General features: G+C 46.5%; 1 protein-coding gene across 8 annotated transcripts in view; it reads right to left on the bottom strand.

Moving 5' to 3' along the window:
- The window catches only part of LOC143366313 (uncharacterized), a 350,623-nt gene that overhangs the window by 229,441 nt on the left and 100,376 nt on the right, over positions 1–20,806 (bottom strand). The window lies entirely within an intron of this gene.

Raw genomic sequence — 20,806 nt, 5'->3', positions numbered from 1 at the left:
CCGGGGCATTCATTAGCGAAACGCGAATTAAACGAAGTGGGATATTGGACATCGAGAGCGAAAAAAGTGTTCACCGTTCGATTGAAAACAATTCGGTCCGAGGTGCTGGCGGGATGCAACGTAACGCGCCATAAAAGCGGGATGGGGCGATGGATAACGATGGAAAAAGAAAAGCGCCGCTTTTAAATCACGAACGGCGCTGGCGAGGCCTCTGCTGGATACCCACGAGTCTCGCGAAACTTTTAATTGGAATATAAGCCGGCTGCCCGCGGATAGTTTCCGACTGGAAACGTAAGTCTGCGTGCCGCCCGGCGGTGGAGATCGATACAAAACGCGGAAGTGGAGAGAAGTCGCGGGGTTCCGAGGGATTCGCCGTGGCGAAATTTAATAACAGGTTCGACGCGGTAAAAGCGTGTCACCGCCGTCTCGCGTACACAGCTCCGTTTGTTTCCAGCTTCCTTTTGGTCCTGGAACCAGTTCCGCGGCCACTTCTGTCCGCGCATACGCGTAAATTGCAACGAGGAAAAGAGAGGAGCAATCGCCGAGATAAAAATTAAGGAACCGACGCGAGATAAAGTTGCCCGAACCTGTATAAACCTACGTGTTTACTGCACGGACGGGGCAAGAAGCAAGGAATTCTTATCTTGTCCTTGCTGGGTAACCGATCGTTCGAGTCACTAAAAACTTCAACTGCGACGCGGCAGCACGTGTACCTACCACTGGGATTTTATGGAATTTTTCGGGGAGAGGGGTGAAACTGACTTTCACTCGCTGGTGGTTGCCAGATGTGAACGAAAACCCTGGAGTGCTGCAGCTCTGCGTCAATGGGGAAACGAGCTTGCAACAAAGGAGAACGGACGCAAGATGAATTTATGACAGTACCCATTCTCGCCGTGTATTCCATGTTCGGTGTTAAGTGTTTAGCGTCCAATTCGAAGGGGGTGGTACTCGATATTCCTATTGTCACTCCTAGGCAGAGTGTTGGAGCGAAGCTCGGAGCTGGATCGCGGAGCAATGGGATTTTGGTCGAGGCAGGAGCGAAGCCGGAGCACGGAAATTTGTACCGCTCCACTGCTTCATATTTTTTTTATTATTATTTGAATTTTATTTCACTTTATAAGAGTAGATGAATGAGTTTTTTTTTTAATAAATGCCAATTCGCAATTTTTCATCATTGAACAAATATTCTATCGTAGGGCCGCGCAGCCCGGTGTTAAATAGGCATAGTACTCCCTTCGCTCGAAAATTAAATTATGCATTCTTCATGAATTTTTTTCTATATGAAAATGAAAAGCTAGACAGATGGGGTTTGTTGCGAATGAAAGATCAATGTTTGAAAGTATAAAGGAATTTTTATTTAAAAAAAAAACAGCTGTAGCGGGACTGGAGCAAGTATTTTGATGTCCGAGCGGAGCAGATAAAAAATTGGTCGGCTCCAATCCCCTGTTTTGCCCTCCTTAGTTAAACTGTCCTATCTAGCATTTTTTCATTTGTTTAGATATGTTGAAATATTTTATGTTCCACGCGTCTTTTACCTTTTAAGTAAAATCAGAAAACGATACGTGCTTCGTAAAGATTTATAAACAGTATAATGCATTTAACCTAGTTTCTTTCCAAATGGTTATAATATCCCATCCAAAACAATTAATCAATTGGTACGGTAATAATACATCACCTACCGGTACACCTATTACAAAAAATTATATTAGACTGTTACGAAATAATGACATGTTTTAATTTGAACAAAGGAAAATATGGACGGTACAAAGTAAATGATGAAACTTCAGTTTTCTCGGTTGTTCCAAAATGTTAGATAGGACATTTTAACTAAAGAGGGCAGTGTTCCTAGGGCCCCAATCTTTCTTTCACGCACGTTCAGAGTTTGCTACGAAACGAATTCTGTTACACGCCCGGGAGAGCGCGGATTGCAAAATCTTCATTCGCTGATACCTTCAGGAAGTCGAAGATCAAACGCATCTGGGTCAGCGACAACGTGCTTTCAACGCCGCTAGGAAATAAGCCGGGAACAATCGTTCTGTCGTATGGATATTCAGGATGAGTACGGGTTTCCTGGTAATCCCATTAGCATACTAGCAGTGACGGAACCACCGGAAAGACGGACACCGACGGATGTAAGGGAGACCGCGTAACGTCGATTAATATCCCTCGACTGCTGTCTCGTGAATTGTTCCTCGCGCTCTATCCGATTCCATTCACGTGCATGTTTCACCTGTCGCGATTGATCGGTCCCCTAGTGTCGCGTAATTGAAATCTCTCGCCGGTACGAAAAATTCCCTCGAATCGTAGTGGTAATCGCCGTGGCGATATCGAACCTAATCTCTGGCTGTTTATTGCTTCGTCACTCTGACAAATATGCAAATCCCAAAGTATTCGAAAGGGGTTAACCTTTCTTTACCCGCGCTCTTGTAAAAAGTACAGCAGCTGTGAATTATTATTATTTTTCCGCCCGAAAACGACCAATCGGTTTTCAATAGTTTTCTAATCCCCTAGTTACGCCTTCTGCAGTTTATGAAAGATCACTGCCGCTTTTACTCCAGCTTTTCAGTCTCAATGAACAGGCGTTGAAGAGAAAAAGTCGCACATTTCTAGGGAAGTGCAACGCGCTCATAAAAGTTCATTGGCAAAACACATTCCAAAGTGGAACTATTGCGTGAAAAGTGCCACCAGAGCAATGGAAGCGAATAAAAAGATATTTATTTATAGTAATAGCCGTTTACTCCGTTACGCGTGTTTTCTTTTTTAAAGACAACTACCATCAAGGATCCAGTTCCTGATCACTTAAGAGTGACTACCGCGGGTTTTTAAACGTGTAAAGGGAAAACTTAACCAAATCTAAAAGATTTTTTTGTTATTTCAGTAAATCTATGTTTTATCTTTAATTTGGTACGAGAAAAGTGCACGCATAATAATAATTATTTATAATTTAACTTTGAAAGTGAAACATGCAAAGGGAGCAGTTTCTGATCACCTTCGTAAGTTTCACTATGAGCTATCAAATTTTGCGTGTAAACTTCAAAATACTTCATAATTATTTAGTAATCTGTTAGAATAAATTTGTATCATAATAAGCTAATTATTTGGTTTATTTTCCTAAACTGATCAGGATTTGGGTTCTGATCAGGAACTGGGTCCTTGGCGGTACATCTTCTCTTTAGTTTTTAATAAGTATAGAATGATTTTTGAAGGAAAGTCGTATTCTTAACTTAACGAAATTAAGAATACCAAATAAAGCAAAGAACAGGTAAGCAGCTATAAAGAAAAACACGATAAAATCGTGATGTAAAAAGTGCATCGCGCGGGCAACCATGTTATAATGTAAAGCTTAATGCCAAAAGTGAAACACTCGAGCAATAAACGTTTCGATCGAGCGAAACTTACCTATCGGAGAGCGTTACTTAGATACAAACTAGTTAACCTGGAAACTATCGGATAATTAAAGACGAACGGAAACTACACAGGTGACAAAAGCCGTGAAATCAAAGTTCGATCCATCGAGCTCGCCGGTGCATCTAACTAACTTTGATATCCATTATTAGAGCCCTTTGAGGTCCGCGATCGAGGAATTCAAATATCCGAGTGAAATTTCGCTGGACTAGGGGCGCTCGAGCAATGTTTCTCACTTGCCAATAGCGTCTAGCGGCTGTTAAAGTGAAAACCTTGTAGCAATAAACGATCTCTTCCGCGTGCACGCGCAGTTACAGCCGCCTCTCCCGCTGCTGCCTCGTTTCATCATCAGCGCGCCGGCAGCCGCGTCAACGAGTCAATGGGACGAGCTGCTCGCGTGAATAGCGAATGAGATTATTTTCGCGTTCCCGCCGGCGGGGTAGCGCGAGAGAAGAGAGAAAGGGCGCGTAAGTGTACGGTTTCCGTCGGACATCCAGCTCAGCCCCAACGGGGCCTTCGTCTCCTCTCGCCCTGTCCTCCACCGCCGGTCCTCCTCCTCGCCCCTACCAGGGACTTTCGCCCGAGATTGAAACGTCGAGCAAACTCTTACTTATCGTGCCCGTCCGTATTAATCTCGCGAGTGGCGGGTTCTATTAAGTGTCCGTTACGGGAAAGCACGCCGGCGTTCCCTGGCTGTATCGGCGCAACCGCGATTTATTATTCGCTCCTTCGGCGCTCCTCGCTCCCAAGAGTCGCTTCAATGGGCAAGAATTACAGGAGGGGCTTTCGGCACAGCGACGCGCGGCGTTAGTTCCCCGGTCGCGACATCGGGAACACGTTCAAGTTCAATCGCGCCAATAAAACCGACGACCCAGATCCAAGTTTAGACCGCGGCTACGGAGCCGCGGAGAGATTCGTTGAGCGTCGATCAAAGCGACAATAGCGTCGGATAAAACGCGGGCGTTTAATTGTGCCGCACGCTTGTTGGGTTCGGGAGGACTAGAGAAGCCGTACGATCGCATCGATCGCGCTGGCGATTCCAGGCAGGGACGAGTACGGAATCTCTCGCTCCACGGAGACCTTACTTTTCTTCACCTTCCGAAGCCTATTACCTCACTCTCGATACCGAACACTTCTGATCTTACGTTCCTATGAAAATGTAGGGCGAGTTCAACGCCGGACGGCACCTAGTACCGGATATTAATTATATCTGTGATATTTGAAACGCTACCGAGCTGTTATTCCGCGTGAAGCAGTGTTCTCAATCTTTTCTGAAACGCGATCCCCTTTTGTAATATTCAAATAAGTTAAGGTGAAGAAAGCACATTAAAAATAGGTATTTCAGAATATAATTCTAACTTAAGAATATTAAAAAAAATAATAACGTAAAGGGGATAGGAAAAGCAACAATTAGCTTTCGACACGGTCCAGTCACGCGTGCACAGCTAAGAAGATTGATTTAATATTACGCATTTCTTTTTACTCGAGAAAAACCTTAAGCGTCCGACATTAGGGGAACTCTACCTGAGGTGGGAGACGCGAGGGTGGTAATAAGGTACACTACTTAATAAAGTTGTTGGAATATGTACAACGATAGACTGTTCCTAGAGTTAGAGTGTCAGGGACTTTAAGGACCCGGTAACTTATGAGTTTTCCTTTCTTTCGCCACAGGAGACCCAAAAGAGGGGAAAACGGTCTTCTCGACCCCTGCGCTTCTCAGTCCGAGAAAACCCTCTGAACGGTTAACTTGTATCGCGCTAAAGACTATTCTTTCTATTACTTTTAGTTTAAGTTTTATACAGTTCTTATTATCATTATTATACTGACGTTTCGACTGTGTAACTTTTATTTTCTTAAATAAATAAACATTATATTCTAACAAAAGTCAACAAAGAAATATGGTTCATTTTAACACCAAAAACTACTTTAAAGAAAATATCGAGCGGACGAACAAACAACCGCTCTACACGAGTCCTTCTAACCGAATGCCCCAACGGTCGCGTTCCTTCCAGAATCGCAGGAAGCGCGTACCGCGTGCACAAATTTGGGAAAACCCCAGGCCCTGAGAACAGGGGAGGTTTCGTCGCCAGGCAAATCAAACAGTCACGAAACCTTCACTCGAACTTTATGCCCTTACCTGGTCGCCTTCTACTCCGCTCGAAAATTCGATGCTACGCACGCTACATACCTATAGTTCATATGTAATTATCAACACAGATAACGCTATGAGATTGTGGAAATGATTTTGAAGTAGCAATCTTTAGACGCTGGTCACTATAAGTTATTAGCATCCGAAGAGTTCGATCACTTAAAAAAGCGACAATAATCCCCATACCTATGGATTGAAGTGGCAAAATTGCAAACGGAGTAGCAATTTGATGAGGCCCACCAGTAACCAACTATGTTACGTTTCATACTGTTTCTCTCTCTCTGTTATCAAACGTACACGATTTCGTTGCCGACTTATTTAAGTGATGAAATACTTTTGAGCGGTGGGGTATAACTGTAATACCTCGATGGTTTCCCGTGGCGGACGCAACATCTGTAGCCAACAGATCACGAGAGAGCGAGGGAGCGCGCGCGTCGAATACAAACGAGCCAATCTAAACGAGGATAAAACGACAGCGGTCCGCGCGCACGTCGGGCGGCTCGTCATTTCGCAAATTTATGGATTCGCGCTCGGCCGCATACCGAACGGCCGGCGGAACGCAACTCGACGAATTCCCGAGACAAAAAGCTATCGATCGGGCCAGATGAGAGGAAACTCGCTGGTAATTGGTCGTCTCCCGGACAACAATCCATCGAGACGGGCGCGCGCGTCGAGCGTGGGAGGACGCGGGGTAGAGAAGTCGTGAATCGTCGGGACTCGTTATGCAACTGCGATCGAATAGAAGCCGCCGTTTCGCGGCAAACAATGGGCCGGGACAATGGCGAAAACGCCGGCGTTATTAAGCACCGGGGGTAATAAGGTGAACGGTGCGCGGATAGATTCTCTAGATTCGCCAGGGCCCGACATCCCGGGACCGAGCGCGTCTCGTCCGGGACGCGAGAAATCGAGAATCGAGAGGGATTCGTAATGCAACGTACATACATCGAGTAGCTTCGTTCCGTTTTCAGCGGTGCGCCAATAAGATCGGTACGCATAGTTGTTTATTATAAACTACGATCTTCGTATGTTTATATAATTATTGATAAACGGGGAAGGGTCCCCATTAGTGTGCATGATTGGTATTACGGTTAAGACGGACAAATCGCGAATTATGCAAGTTACTACGAACCGAGTTTCTAAAGCTGCTTATGTTGACATCGAATAAGTCCATGCTTTTGCAATATGTATTAGCTACACTGCATATGCGGTTTACAGGGTCGGAGTTGATCAATGAGGAAATATACTGCTGGGGAAGAAAAGTACGTGTGAATCTAAACGATATTACAGGAGCATAGAAGTTAATCAACTCAAGGAGTTGAGGGCAATTAATAAGGATGTTAATAATTTTAAAAAGGAAAAGCAAGTCGGCCTCAGCTCTCCTGAACTCAAGGGATTGTAGGGTCAAACGATTAAGGACTGGGATATAGTCGTGGTCAGTAACTGCCATGCTTTGGCCTAGCCTATATGCAGCAAAATATAAATATATGTAGGTTACGAATTCACTAGTGGCGCACCCAGAGGATAGGGAGTCAAGGGCCGCTGGCACCCCCCAAAGAAGCGGCTTTGTAAAAAGAAAAGGAAACTGGATTTTATTCTTTAAATACATTTTTATGATCATCTAATATATAAAATATATTTTTATCCGTTTAAGGGGTTATACCTAGTCAGGCAGCCGAAAAGAGGCGAATGTTTGTGAATTTTTTTTGAAAAAGCGGAAGCATATATTCTTACAGAACTTTTTGCGCTTAAAAGAGCAACGTTTAAAGAACATTTGGTAATTTTTTCGTAGAAAAATATTTACGTTTACAATAAAGTAACAACCGACATCCAAGAAGCGTTTTTAAAAATTTCGTTTTGCGGTGAGCATTGCCATTCGGAACCAGATTATCTAAAATCAAAAAACAAAAAAGATTTCGTTAGTATATTAATGTATCCTCAGGTTGACGGAGAGAATTTTCCGAAATATTATTACAATATTATTATGCAAAAATCACGCGGAAAAAATCAGGATTTCAACTTTAAATAGCCTCCATTTTGTTTTAAATTAATATTTCGGAAAATTCTCTCCGCCAACCTGAGGATACATTAATATACTAACGAAATCTTTCTTCTTTTTTTATTTTAGATAATCTAGTTCCGAATGGCAGTGCTCACCGCAAGACCGAATTTTTAAAAATGCTTCTTGTATGTCCTTTGTTACTTTATTATAAACGTAAATACTTTTGTACGAAAAAATTACCAACTGTTCTTTAAATGTTGCTCTTTTAAGCGCAAAAAGTTCCGTAAAAATATACGCTTCCGCTTCTTTAAAAAAAATTCACAAATATTCGCCTCTTTTCGGCTGCCTAACTAGGTATAACCCCTTAACGCGGCTCTCCCGAAGATTAAACCCTGAGTGCGCCACTGGAATTCACCATCTACTATTTGCACAACATCGATCTGTTCACAGGCGAGACTCAGGCCTAAGTAGTACATACAACTGATCTTCCGTTGCTGTCGCAAATAGTACAGGCCACCGATTACCAACAACCCCCAGCCTAAACAGTTTTTTTCTTTGTGTACGAAGGGTTGTAACATCGACGACACCGCGGCGTTTCAAATTTTGCCGCCAGGTGTACGTTTCTCGTTGAATAATTTACCCAGTTTTGTAATAATCACATGTTATTATGAGATAACATTTCACGGAACCCTAAACTTCGTGTCGCGGAACCCCAGAGTTCGCTGGGTAGGCTCGCATGGGCGCACGCATGCTTGTCGCCCGCTCATCGATCAGAAATCGTGGATGAACAAGAATGGACTCGAGACACAAGCTTTCTCCATTTTCACAGCAGTGCCAAGGATCGATTATTTTCACGATCAAGTTACATCGTGACCGCGGGACGTCGTAGGATCCCACCTCGGATCGCGCCAGCAAGAGTCGTTATACCCTGGGCAAATTTATTCTAGCTTTCGCTCTACGCCCACTGACGGAGTAGCTCCGCTGGTTTCTCGCCGTGAAACGCCTTTTTGTTTCGAGAACGTCTCGAGATTCCTCACCTCGGCTGATCGCACGCGCACACGAACAAAGGAGCCGAGGATGAATAAAGCAGAGAGAGAGTGAGAGAGAGAGAGAGAAAAGGCACGAATCGTCGAGAGCCGGCAGACGAAACTTTCATTACTCGCAGACGAAGGGGATCGGGCAGGAGGCTCCGCGTCCCGCCGACGCTGTTATTAATCGAAGCAACAGCGCAAAAATACTCGAAGCTTTTCCATGTGGCATCGATCGAACCGGCCCGGAACAAAAGGTCACAGAGACCCCCGGGGGGGAGGGGGCGAAGGCGAAATTACCGACGTCGAAATCGACGCGAAATTTCGCGAGGGCGGCGTAATTCGATCCCCCTCCTCGCGATGCCGTCGCTTCTAGCTGCGAGGAGTCAGCGGGCTATTTTTACGGACACTCGCGAAACGCTCGTTCGATAAACCCGAAGCTCTATCGCTGACTCCGAGGATCGCGCCAGGCGAGGCGAGATCGCCGCAAACGTCGCGTGTGGCGACGATTTTCGAGAACCCACCAACTACGCTAAGCTCCTTCTCGTCAAACGAGGCACGGGCCCCCTGTCTGTGAAACGAACTGTTCGACGGTTGATTCCGTTGCGATTGTATTACGCAATCTCTGGTAAAAACACACAGTATCGGGTGCAACTGGGGTGTACAATTCACTTTTGGACACGCGTACGCCGCGATCGAACTGAAATACAGTATCTACTGGAAGTGTTTATTGCGTCACCCCGAAATCCACGTTCTATGAAACAATCTTTAAACTGGGTGACAACGAAAATAAATGCATCGATAATAAAATAAATGTCCTGAAAGGAGAATGTGACAACGTGTTCATTGGATTGCCCATAAGCTACGCATCGAAGCAAAGGGTAGCTGTTTTTAATATCTGTAAATATATTATAAGTACTCGTAGCCCTGTATTATTATGTATTTTTACTTTTTAAACTTACCATTATTATAATTAATCGTCTTTACTACTCGAATAGAAGAAGCATGATTATTTACTTATCTAGATTTACTAAAATTTTGTAAGGTTCTCTGTTAAATAAACGATTGCGTCAACGGATAGACGACAGTATTCTTTATTGATAATGATTAAACGGTCAGGTTTGTATGTTTGTCTGGATGCCGAATGTAGTTTTAATGGTGAAGTTACGATAGACTTAATGGACTTCGTCGTATTTAGTAGCGATCGCGAATTGGCCCGTACGCTATTCAAACGCCGAAACGTTATGGTCACGCGTGTTCCTACGGAAATCGGGAATCTTAAGCACGCCCGCTTAAATATCAGAATCACTCTTTCTAACGCCATGCAGCACGCTCGCGTACATGCGTATATTCGAGACACTGTATACTTCTAACCGATTTTACTCGATAAGACGATCTACCGTGATATCTCATTAACGACTCTCTTATCAGTCACTCTGACTATGTCCCGTCTCCGAGAACAGGACTCATAAATTAGCAAGGGTTTACTCTGGCGGGCGCCAGATAGTCTAGGACCCAAACATTGTAACTCGGGCGTCTGGACAGTGTTTGGAGGTGACGGAAAGTATAGACGGTCGTTCTGGGAGATTTTTTACCCCCTCCTTGGGGTTCTGAACCGCAGAGCAAAGGTCAGGCCTACATTAGGCGATCACCAATAAGCTGTTGATAATTGGGAGCAACTTTTGCTTGTGGCTAACATTTTCCGACGAGTCAATCTAAAAGCGCATCAAGCGCAAAGACATTTATATCTATACCGTTATTTTATTTTTATTTTTTATTTTAAATCTCATAAGAGATTTATTAAAACAGTATTACAGGAAATGCACAGTATTTAAGGGAGGAAACATAGAAAGAAAAAAAAAACCAAAGATATCAGTGTGTACATACAGAAGTATACAGTAAGATTGAACCGTTAATTCATCCTAGATACGCAAATTACAATTGTTTAGGAAGGCATCAAGCGCAAAGACATTTATATCTATACCGTCATTATTTAATATACTGTTATTTTGTTTTCCATACTTGTGCCCCTATTTATTTAACGCCACCTTCTCCAGCGCCATTAATTTTCCGTTGGAGGCGTGGATCGTGAATTGACACAAGAAATTTCCTCTACGCACGTGAGTTACGCGAAATGTAAATTCACGGTCAAAGGAGACTACGACTGTCTTATCACACTGTCTGCGAACGACTCTCCTCTACGACTCTCGTCACTCTATATCCAAAACTCTCTCTCGAAGACTCTCTCTACCTGCGCGTTACTCGCGGCCATCTTACGGTGCGAATCTAACAATTTTAACCAGAAGTAAATAACGCATTTATTTTCTGCGAGCCTGTGACTACTGCGTGATTGTCAAAGCAGTTGGTATTCGACTTATTTCAACCAATATTAACAGAAATACATTCCGGACACCGTTGCTAATCGAGGTGGAATCACTGAATATCTCCAGCCTTATAAAAAGCACGCCATCGGATCTCGATACAACATCAGAACGTACGAGGACAAAGCAGAAGCGAGCATCCGCGAGATCGATCGGGTCTGGGCAATTACGAGTCCGCAGACGAGAAGGAAGGTTCTGGCCCGGTCCCGCCCCCGCGAGCCGCCGAAACGCGGTAGTAACGTTTAAGGTAACCGTGGCGGTTGCAACGATTATCGTAACAGTAAATATTTGCACGGGCTTCGCAGCGACAACGGCACCACCGGCCCCCAGCCATGGGTATATATCGCCGGAGCGTTTGCCAGCATTCCGCTCCGCGGCGTTTACCATCGTAATCTTTCGTTCCTTCGACCGCGTTTCTCTCGGCGAGAGTCTGCTTCCCGGAGGGTTCGACCACGTCAGGGACCAGATCGACGAGCAAAAAGAAGCGAGGGAACGACGGAAGGTGGAGGATGCAGTCGACGAACCGAACAGCGGAGAGGAGAGACGAAGGTACAGAGAGAATGGACCGACAGAGGCGGTCGGCTACCCGAGACCGTCTCTCTCTCTCTCTCTCTCTCTTTCTCTCTCCGGGCGCTTTTCCCCCGAGCCCTGGGGGCCGACGATGGAAAACGAAGATACCAGGCGTGTGTCCCGATGACGGGGGCTATCGATGCGACGACGTCTAGCGTATCTCGTCGACGACAATGGCGGAATTTCATGAGGACCGGCTGGCTAACATTATTGTTACGTGCCGAGCACCAATAGCGCTTTTCAGGCGCCCACGTATGTGAAGAAGACGGTGTTCCAGGCTCGCCAGTCCGAACTGTCATTTGTAGAGGATAACGCGTGCAGAATTGTCTCGTGCGTTTAGTTAGCTGTGATGTTTGCTGTAAACGTTTGCGATGAAAGTTTAAATAAAGACTCGGGAGCCGAGGAGGTTACTGTTATTTGCGCCATCCACTACGCTTCGCAACTTGCAAGCATCACTGGCCAGGTCAGTTTCGTTTGTTCTTCCAGTGCCATTATAGCTTGGCAATGGTTTCCCCGACTTTAATCTTCCCCTGTTTCGCCGAATCTTTCCGCCGTTCCCGGTATTGATTATATCTGCCCCAGCTTCGATTCCTTTCACACTTCTATTGCCCGGCGAACATGACAGCGGGAATATCGATTTTGCATGCAGGCACACGTACGCGGACCGTGTCGCCCGCTGAAAATCCGACGATTAATTGCCCGTACACCCCTCCAATAATTCGACCCCGCGCGCCCGCCGCGATCCGCCCTCCCACGCGCGGCAGGGCAGCGACTCGCGGGCAGAGCGTGCGTTCGCAGAGGCAGACGGCCGAGTCACGCCGGAATTTTCGGCCAGGGTTCCGGCCGATCGATTCCGCGAACGGACCTCGATCGGACGCGCCGCGACTGTTTTTGCGCCGTTCCATCGATCCCGATTCGCCGTTCCTTCGCGGGCCGCACGCTGTCGCGTTGGAAACCAGCGGAACTGGCAGATGTTCGATGCGTCGTGCGTTTAATCGAGTCGCCGACGATCCGTTTACGCGCAGAATTTCATGAGACCGGAATGGCGGGCGGGTAAAGCAACGAAGCTGGTACGAATAAAATAATCGGGCATTTCCATCTGCCGCGCTTCGAGCCGGGGCGTGTAGGGGAAGGTGGGGTAAAACGGAACGATTAACTTCGGAGGGTGATAACTTAAAATCGGGAGGAGGAAAAGACACGAGACTTCGACAGGAGTCTTCAGCGGACCTTAGACTATAAGAAAATCAAAGTCGTTGTTAAGAAAAATCTTTGGGAACGACGGGAAATGAAATTTACCGGAGGTATTGAAATCTTCGCCTCGCTCAAATCGTGGGGTAAGACGGAACACCCACTCGAAGACCGTGTAAACGTACAAAATCTTTATTTTTATAAATATATGTTTTAGGTATAAACTGTTGCAAATAAAATATACCAAAAATATATATTATACATATAAGAGAAAATATTTTAGTAGATAACGTGAAAATTACGGAAAATAGTCAAATATAAATATAATATCGTAAGAGAAGGATAGATTAATACGGTTTGTTTATTAACTTATGAAGAAAAATCACGTGCAAATGTATCATCTTCCTTTTCAGCACTGGTGCAGGCCTCATGGGCCCACCCTTTACACGTGATGCATTGTATCCTACTTTCTTCGCGTGTGGAATGAACAAAGAGTTCATTACAAAATATGCATCGGTCCGTAAGAGATTTCTCTGAGGCTACATCTGCATTAAATGATTATCTTATTTATTACAACTTAAACTGACAGTTTGATCGAATGAAAGATGTACCTCACACATCATAATTTTCTATACAAAATCAATTCTCTTGGAAACAAGGATAGTAATTAAAAGTTCAATCTACAATCTAACAATTAAAAGAGAAAATAAACACGTACTAAGAGTCGTTTCCATTCTTCCCCACACATAATAGGCGTTCCGTTTTGCCTAACGTGCAGTCATTTAGTAAACATTTAATATTTACACTTCAGCGCGAGGTAAAGAACTTTTTATATACGTCAAAATGTAGCGTAAGGACTGTAGAATCCAACGATGTCCTTGCCGTTATTAATTTTCCAAATCCAAGTACCGAAAAGTGGTCGAAAGTCCAACGCAATATTGAAACGTCGATACCGGAAATTGTTCCAACTCTCTTAATGGAAAAATAACGCGTGCAGGGGTCTATGGTCTATCACAAAACGCTATGAGGACCCTTTGGTTCCATGTCCCGCGATACCAACTCACTCGCAACTCTTATCTAACAGAAACATTGGTGTTCCGTTTTACCCCACTTTCCCCTACATCAATCAGGGGAATTACGACTGTCGTCGGTCAAATATTGATAAACGCCGAAGGAAATGTTGGAAACGACAGCTCCCGCTTTCTATCCGAACGTCGGGATCGACGCGAATCCACCTTGTCGATCGACTATGAAAATAAGTATGCACTTCGTAGAGAAGGGATGATTCAACTTCGTCGTGTAGCGATACGATAAAAAGCGTGGCTTTTAAATTTTCATGAAGCATATCCCGAGGAACAGGGAATGAAAGGATAAGACGGTGGAATTATCGATGTCAGCGCGACGACGAGAGCCAAGCTAGCCCGAAATTTCCACCTCGGGACGGCCGTGTTTCCCGTCGACGCGATAGTCCGCGCAGCCTGGAATCTCCGTCGCCGACGGCAACTCCGCTCGGTTGCATAATGCATCGCGAGCCCTGCACTCGACTTTGCCCGAACGCGACGGTTTCTTCGACAACGGCCCAAGGACCTCTCCCGACCGGCGGCTCCACCGCGTCCATTGCGATCTCGAGGAACTTGTAACGCGGCTGTTTTCAAATATTCACGAGCCACCGCCTACCCCGAATCTATGAATTCTATTTGTCGCCCGGCTGTTGTTTCCGATGAGTCGAGAACACGTCTGACGACACTCGAATATATGAATAGAGAATGCTGCCTGTGCAGCCTCGTGGTTATCAACCGAGTACAGTACCCTAAATACCTGTATCGCGAGGACACCCCGCCCGATCCGGCATCTAGGACCGCGTTTGTAAACAGCGGCCAGGTATTGGATGACTTACCTGAAACAGAAGAGAAAGAGCACAATTAGACTGTTGGAAATTACTCCGCAGAGGTTGAAAATAAATGTCACACTATAAACACAACTATGGTTTATTGTATAGATAGACAATACACAGTGTGTCCACGTATTAATGTTAGTTGGTTATATATAAAAGTATACAAGAAAAAAGAAACTTTAAGAGACGGAACGCGATCTGCACGGTTTGGTCAGAATTTTCAGACTGGCTACAGTCGTCACCTTATGCCCCGGTCAAGACCCTTCGCCCCTCTTCTCCAGAAAAAGAGAAACGCAGCCTCTTAGTCCTAACACTGAGACTCGTTGAACTCCAACATAGACGAACCCGATCTGCCGCTATTATTATAGCAATCTTCGGGAATATCCGATCGGCGCGAATAACCGAGGAAGCGGTACGCGTGCTGGCCGATTTTCCAGCAGCACGGGCGAGGATTACAACGGAATAAAATTAACGAGCGCGCGTAGATCACGCTGTACGCGGGACCGCGCAACATTCATTTGTACAAAATAAACGCCGGGATCGGGACGGTCCGTTAAACCGAACGTCATCGTTTAAACTTCCACCGTTCATTCGACCGCGAATATTCGCGAAATTCGCCCGGATTGGGGACGCATATTCGCGTCCACAAATATTTTCGCACAGGGCACGCAACCGTCTCGCGGAGCGAGGAAAATAAAAATCAGTGCCGCCACCGCGAGGCTGAATATCACGCCAGTAGAGAGGAAAACTCCCCCTCTTGCGTGCGGCAGCTTCTATCCGCAACACGCCACGCGCCTTTCCGGGCGCAACATATTTTTCAGCGAATTCTCCGGCTTCGATTCGGCATTACATTTATCCATCAAAAGCATTTCGAAACGTGGCCGCGCCAAACATTTCTCGCGCATGCCCGCGGCTGAAAGCCGGGCGAACGAGATCCCCGTGGACGAGAAATGGAATTTTCATTGCAAAGCGCGCGCGTTTTCCACTGTCTTGTCGCTATCGTCCGTTTCGGTTTGCTCGCCGACGCTGCTCGAGAGCCGCCCTCTTTTGTTTCGCCCCGTCCGCGCGTTCACACACGGCGCGCGTTGTCTGCGCCGAGCCTGGGACCCGCGTAGGTCCGTTGGTAAGGAGGACCAGCAATTACTCGACCGTGTCGTTGGGTCGGGATCGGACCGCCGACTTTTCCACGGTGGCCGCTTTCATTAACGAGGAAAATCGTTCTGGTAATTGTCGACGGGCAAGGAAAACTTTCCTCCCTGCCCTCCTCCGTTCCCTTCCTCCGCGCCGAACACCGGGAAAAAACTTGGACGGAACAGCGGCAACAAGTCGGGGAAAGAAGGACCGGCGTCGCGGGAGTTTCTTGCTGGCCGGAAAGCTCGGTATCCGGATATTCGTATAATTCGCGCGCTAACGGGGGATCCGTAGTTATCGCGACACGCTTCCAAAAGAGGGAACTTTTTCTCCCCGGGATATCGCGACGGAGGGAAGTCTAATTACGGGTGGAGCGATTCTGAAAGGGCGAGGCGGAGAGGAGTTTGCTTTTTCGCGGTGAAACTCGGCGGTGCACGGGTAAACGGAGGAACGCTGGATTTCCTTTCGACCAAGTTTTCGATGCTCTTTTTCCCGTTCCCGGGGAACATTTTCAATCGACGATCGTAACGATGTTAAACTCGGAATTGTGAGTCGCGAAGTGTTCTCTGGCGGTTCCCCGCGGTATTTCGGGGTTTCTTTTTTAATATTGTTAAGTTGGAATTATATTCCGAAATACCTATTCTTAATGTGTTTCCTTTACTTTATTAAATTTAGCTCACCTTTAAATTAAAATATTTTTTATATGTGTCGTGCTGTGGCCCAGCGTTTCGCTCTGTAGTTTTTTTAAAATTTCTTTTAAATTTTCTTTGTACACCGATTTCGGTAAATCTTTCGAGGGAAAATACTTCGGTCGTGTATTCAGAGAGACTATGAAAGCGACGAGAAACTGCACGAGTGAAAACTTTCGTGTTAATATGCAGCGCGAAACGGCGGCGGGGGATGCTTAATAGCCAGCCAACATTCAATTTACCAAAGCCAGCGTTTTTTCGGGCCGTTCGCTTCTGCCTTTCCTCTCTGCCTGACCTTCGTTCCGCATCCACCTTCGACGTGATAAATATAGCGTGCCGCGAACGGCGCTAATTATCATACGTAAACAATTCCCGCGGAATGCCGTAACTAGAAAGGCAGAATCCTTCGATCGACAAATATTTGGAGTAAAATCAAGGAAAAAGATGACGAAGATAATGCAGAGGCGAGGGAATTGTTCCCTTAATCCCAGCAATAATTCGACCCGAGCAGATCAAAGCGGTTCTGCGAAAGATAGCAGTTGCCTGGGGACCTTTTCACATCGATTCGACGGTTGAAGTTACGAGGCATCGACCATAATAACAATAATAATAATACAAGTTAATTACACCACCAACTTTATGACACATTAGAGTACAGTTAATTTAATTATAGAGACCTATCTGCTCTGTGTACCCTTTTTTATGGTGCACGGTGCGAGATTCATCAAAGTGCGAAATGAAATCAAGAAGTTTTCTGCGTACAGTGGCTCGCATTAATATTCGGACACTTTTTAAAATCGCATAACTTTTTTAGAATTGGTCCAAACAACTTGAGTTTTTTCAGAAGCTAGAAGGATTAGTTTGCTGACGCGTTTCGACGTTTTGAAAAAAAATGTATTTGGTCGGAATAGCGAAAAGAATAGTAAATTTTTTATGAAATTTTAGGCACGTATACAACTTACTGCAATCTACAAACGGGCGTTTTTGAATTTTCATTACAAGCTCACAAAAAAAGTTTAAAAATCGTTAAAAAAAGGTTAAAAAATACATTTTTTTTCAAAACGACGAAACGCGTCAGTTAGCAAACTAATCCTTCTAGCTTCTAAAAAAAAACACACAAGTTGTTTGGACCAATTCTAAAAAAGTTATGCGAATTTAAAAAGTGTCCGAATATTAATGCGAGTCACTGTACCTCCGATACCTATCAACGTCGATATCAATTCCAGAGAGACACCGCTCAGAGTCGTTTAACTGCCATCGCTAGCCCCTGAACTATCCCATTTCTCTAAGCAACAAAGCAGCAGCTCGATCCCGACCCTCGTCACGAATCCTAATAATCCTTATTCCGACAGCTCCGACCAGCCTGTGTTGTGTTCACGGTCTCGAAAGAATGGCTTGGCCCCGTCGATAGGGCAAGAAAAACACGAGCCGCCGTCGACTAACAGGTAACGCGATATTAAGAACCATTTATTCGCGGTGATGAAGGAATGAAGGAACCCAGAGCCCGCTTGCCGCTTGGAGCGTGCTCTCGGGGGCGTAATCCTTATTCGAAAGTTACTCGCAGTTTCTGGCTAGGGCGTAGCATCGGGCGGGTAGGTCGAGACAGAAGAGGGTTTATATGACGAGGGACGATATTCCCCGGGAAGGCTGCGCGGCGTACAGCGGCTGGCGGCTCGAAATTCCCGTGCAAGACCGAACTACGGTTCGCGCTCGGCTGAACCTGATTTACCTCGCCTCGACTTTCTTAAAGCGGATGGAATAGATAGTTACGCGGCTCCCAGCAACATCTTGTGAATCGACGTCGCGCCGCAGCCGGCGCGCACACCGTCGCCGTATCAAGCGGAATTTCCATCGGTGTGCATCAGAGTGCATCAGAGTGCATCGAACGTGCAGCGTCCACCGCGAGAATTCTGCCGCTCGCATGTATTCTTGGCCTAGCCGGCAGCGCTCGCGTCAATCGCGTTTCAGGGTCCATTCCTCTCCCGCGTCGCCCTCGACGACAATGGCTTTCGATCGAGGCTCCCGTCGAACGACCGAACGTGACAACAGAAGATTCTATTTTCCGCGCCTAATTGCGCGTCTAAATCCGCCCGCGGGATCGCCGCGTAAATATATCCGCGGCGATGTTACTTAACTGGTGGCGTGGCGTCGAGCTCGTTTAGAAATACACCTGTTTTTTCCGCGGCCTTCTGCCGCGTGAAATATTCATGTATTCAGCGCGCTTCGATCCACAAGCTCGCTGCGGCGCGCAGCATATTCCCGTTGAAATTCATACGCCGCTATGAACTGCGAGTGGAATCGCTGTGATTTTCTGTTTTAGATCGACACTCGTTTAGCTCGAGTCGCGAGTATCACTTTATCGATAAGTTGCAACCTATGGACTGTGTGCCACGCAGTCCTGGGATCTCTTCGCTTCACCCTGCTACGAACCGAGGCTGCTCTAGACAGCTGCGGCACCGAGACGAGTGGAGAGACCGAGGAGGCAGATTTTCAATCCTCTTTACTGCAAATGAGGAAAGATTCGCGGGGTATATCGGCAGAGGTAGTCCCCCGGCGCGCAGGTCCTTCGTGATCCATGCAAAGTTCACGCGAGCGAGCGTGACTTCCGCGGCGAGGGTTTCACAATTAAATAAATTAGCGTAACAGGTAATTACACGTTCGCGTAATCCGCTCGAGAATTTGCCAACTCTTCTCCCGCTCGTCTCCGATTTCCAGTGAATTTCCAAGCTGAGAGGTGTTCCTCTCCCGTCTCTTTTGTCCCCCCCCCGCGGTGTCCGTTCTCAGGGACCTAGAAAATCCTCCAATTCTTCGGCTGCGCGAAGTTTACGCCGCCTCCGTTTTCATGAAATTCTCCTGACGCGAGGAGAAAGCGGTCGTGTCCTATAGCCCCGAGAACGGAGCATTTTTGCACCGGTCCCCTTTCGCCTCGAAATATCTCCGACGCTCCTTTGCGAGGGATCCTGCCGGGGCAGCGACCGATTTGGTTTAATCGTCGTCCGTGGGAAATTGTCAAGCAACAAGGGATGTGAAAGAGATTTCACTTGGTCAGAACTGTTTCCTTGATCACTTTCAGCGACGTCGATAAATTGTGACAATCGATTCGGAACGACCACCGAGCGTCCCTCGTCCCTCTAGAACGCACGAGTCTCTGTGTATCAGCGAAATGCTAATGCCAGCATGCGAACCGGAATGGCGTGCGGGGAAATTGAAGACGACGGGCAACGTTTCCAGCAAACCGAGCCGTGGCGCGTGTCTCGCGCCTCAAACCTTGACATTTCCCGTCGCCTCGCGGCGCTTTTTCCAATTTTCCGGATGCGGCTGCTCCCAGCAAATGGGACGTCTGCCCGCGCGCATCACCGTTCGTTCTCAAACACGGGGACACTCTGAACTGAATCAACTGTGCTATCGATGACGTCAAAGGACCGAGGACGTATCGGCAGGCGCGTAAATGAAATTCCACTGTCGTAAAGGTCGCTTCACTTCGACTAATCACTGCGCCCCGGAAGCTTATGCAAATATATGTTTTTGCAGCAGACGAATAAACAAGCGGGACTTTGATAGACATATGTTTCGTCATTAGAGGGTTTTAAAAGTATATTCTTTATTCCGCGCACCGCCGCATACGCTTTGCATACGTTGCATAATTCCAGCGAACGCGGAACTCGCTTACAATTATCGGTCGGAATTATCGGAATAAATATCATTGCTTCCATAAACTTCCGCGGTCTTAATAGCCAGTTAAAAATAACGTCTGATATCGATCGGAATCCTACGGTTTACCGAACCACCAGCTTATCAAATTTCAATTACTTATTAATCGTTCTTAGAACGTTATTCCAGTTGTGGAATCCGCGGCTTTGCAGAGAAGATCGCGCGATGTCAGATGGGCGGGCGTAAAAGCGCGCAAAGGGGGATGGAAATTTCGAAACGCGTGGCTAGGGGCCGGAATCGGGTTCGTTGTATGAAAAAAACGCGGGAACAGGGATTGCAGGTCTGCACGGTGGCACGGGTACGCTGGCTGAACGACCGTATTACTCGGAAGCTGTCGCTAATTCCGCTGGGGAGATGAAACAGCGCGAGAGGGGTAGAGGAGTCGTGGGTGCAGCAATCCCATGGAGACGGAGACCATGGAAACTAGGGAGCTTACGATCGATATAGGCTCACCGTAGCCTACTGTCCTGGACCTGCTCAACATTCCGCGACGTGAGTTCCTCGTCCTTCCGTGAGGATTATAAATTTCAACCAGTCAGGGTGGAACTTCGACGACCACTCGTATAGCCTATCAGTGACAGTGCGCGTCCAGGCAGCCGCCAATCGACACAATAACGACAAGTGTTTAGGCGCGTTCGGAGTCCTGTGCACCATCGGTGGT

The sequence above is a fragment of the Andrena cerasifolii genome, chromosome 2 (assembly GCF_050908995.1).
Source record: "Andrena cerasifolii isolate SP2316 chromosome 2, iyAndCera1_principal, whole genome shotgun sequence".
In the NCBI taxonomy this organism is placed as follows: Eukaryota; Metazoa; Arthropoda; class Insecta; order Hymenoptera; family Andrenidae; genus Andrena; species Andrena cerasifolii.
Note: the sequence above shows the minus strand (reverse complement) of the source record. Positions and strands in the feature narration are given on the sequence as shown.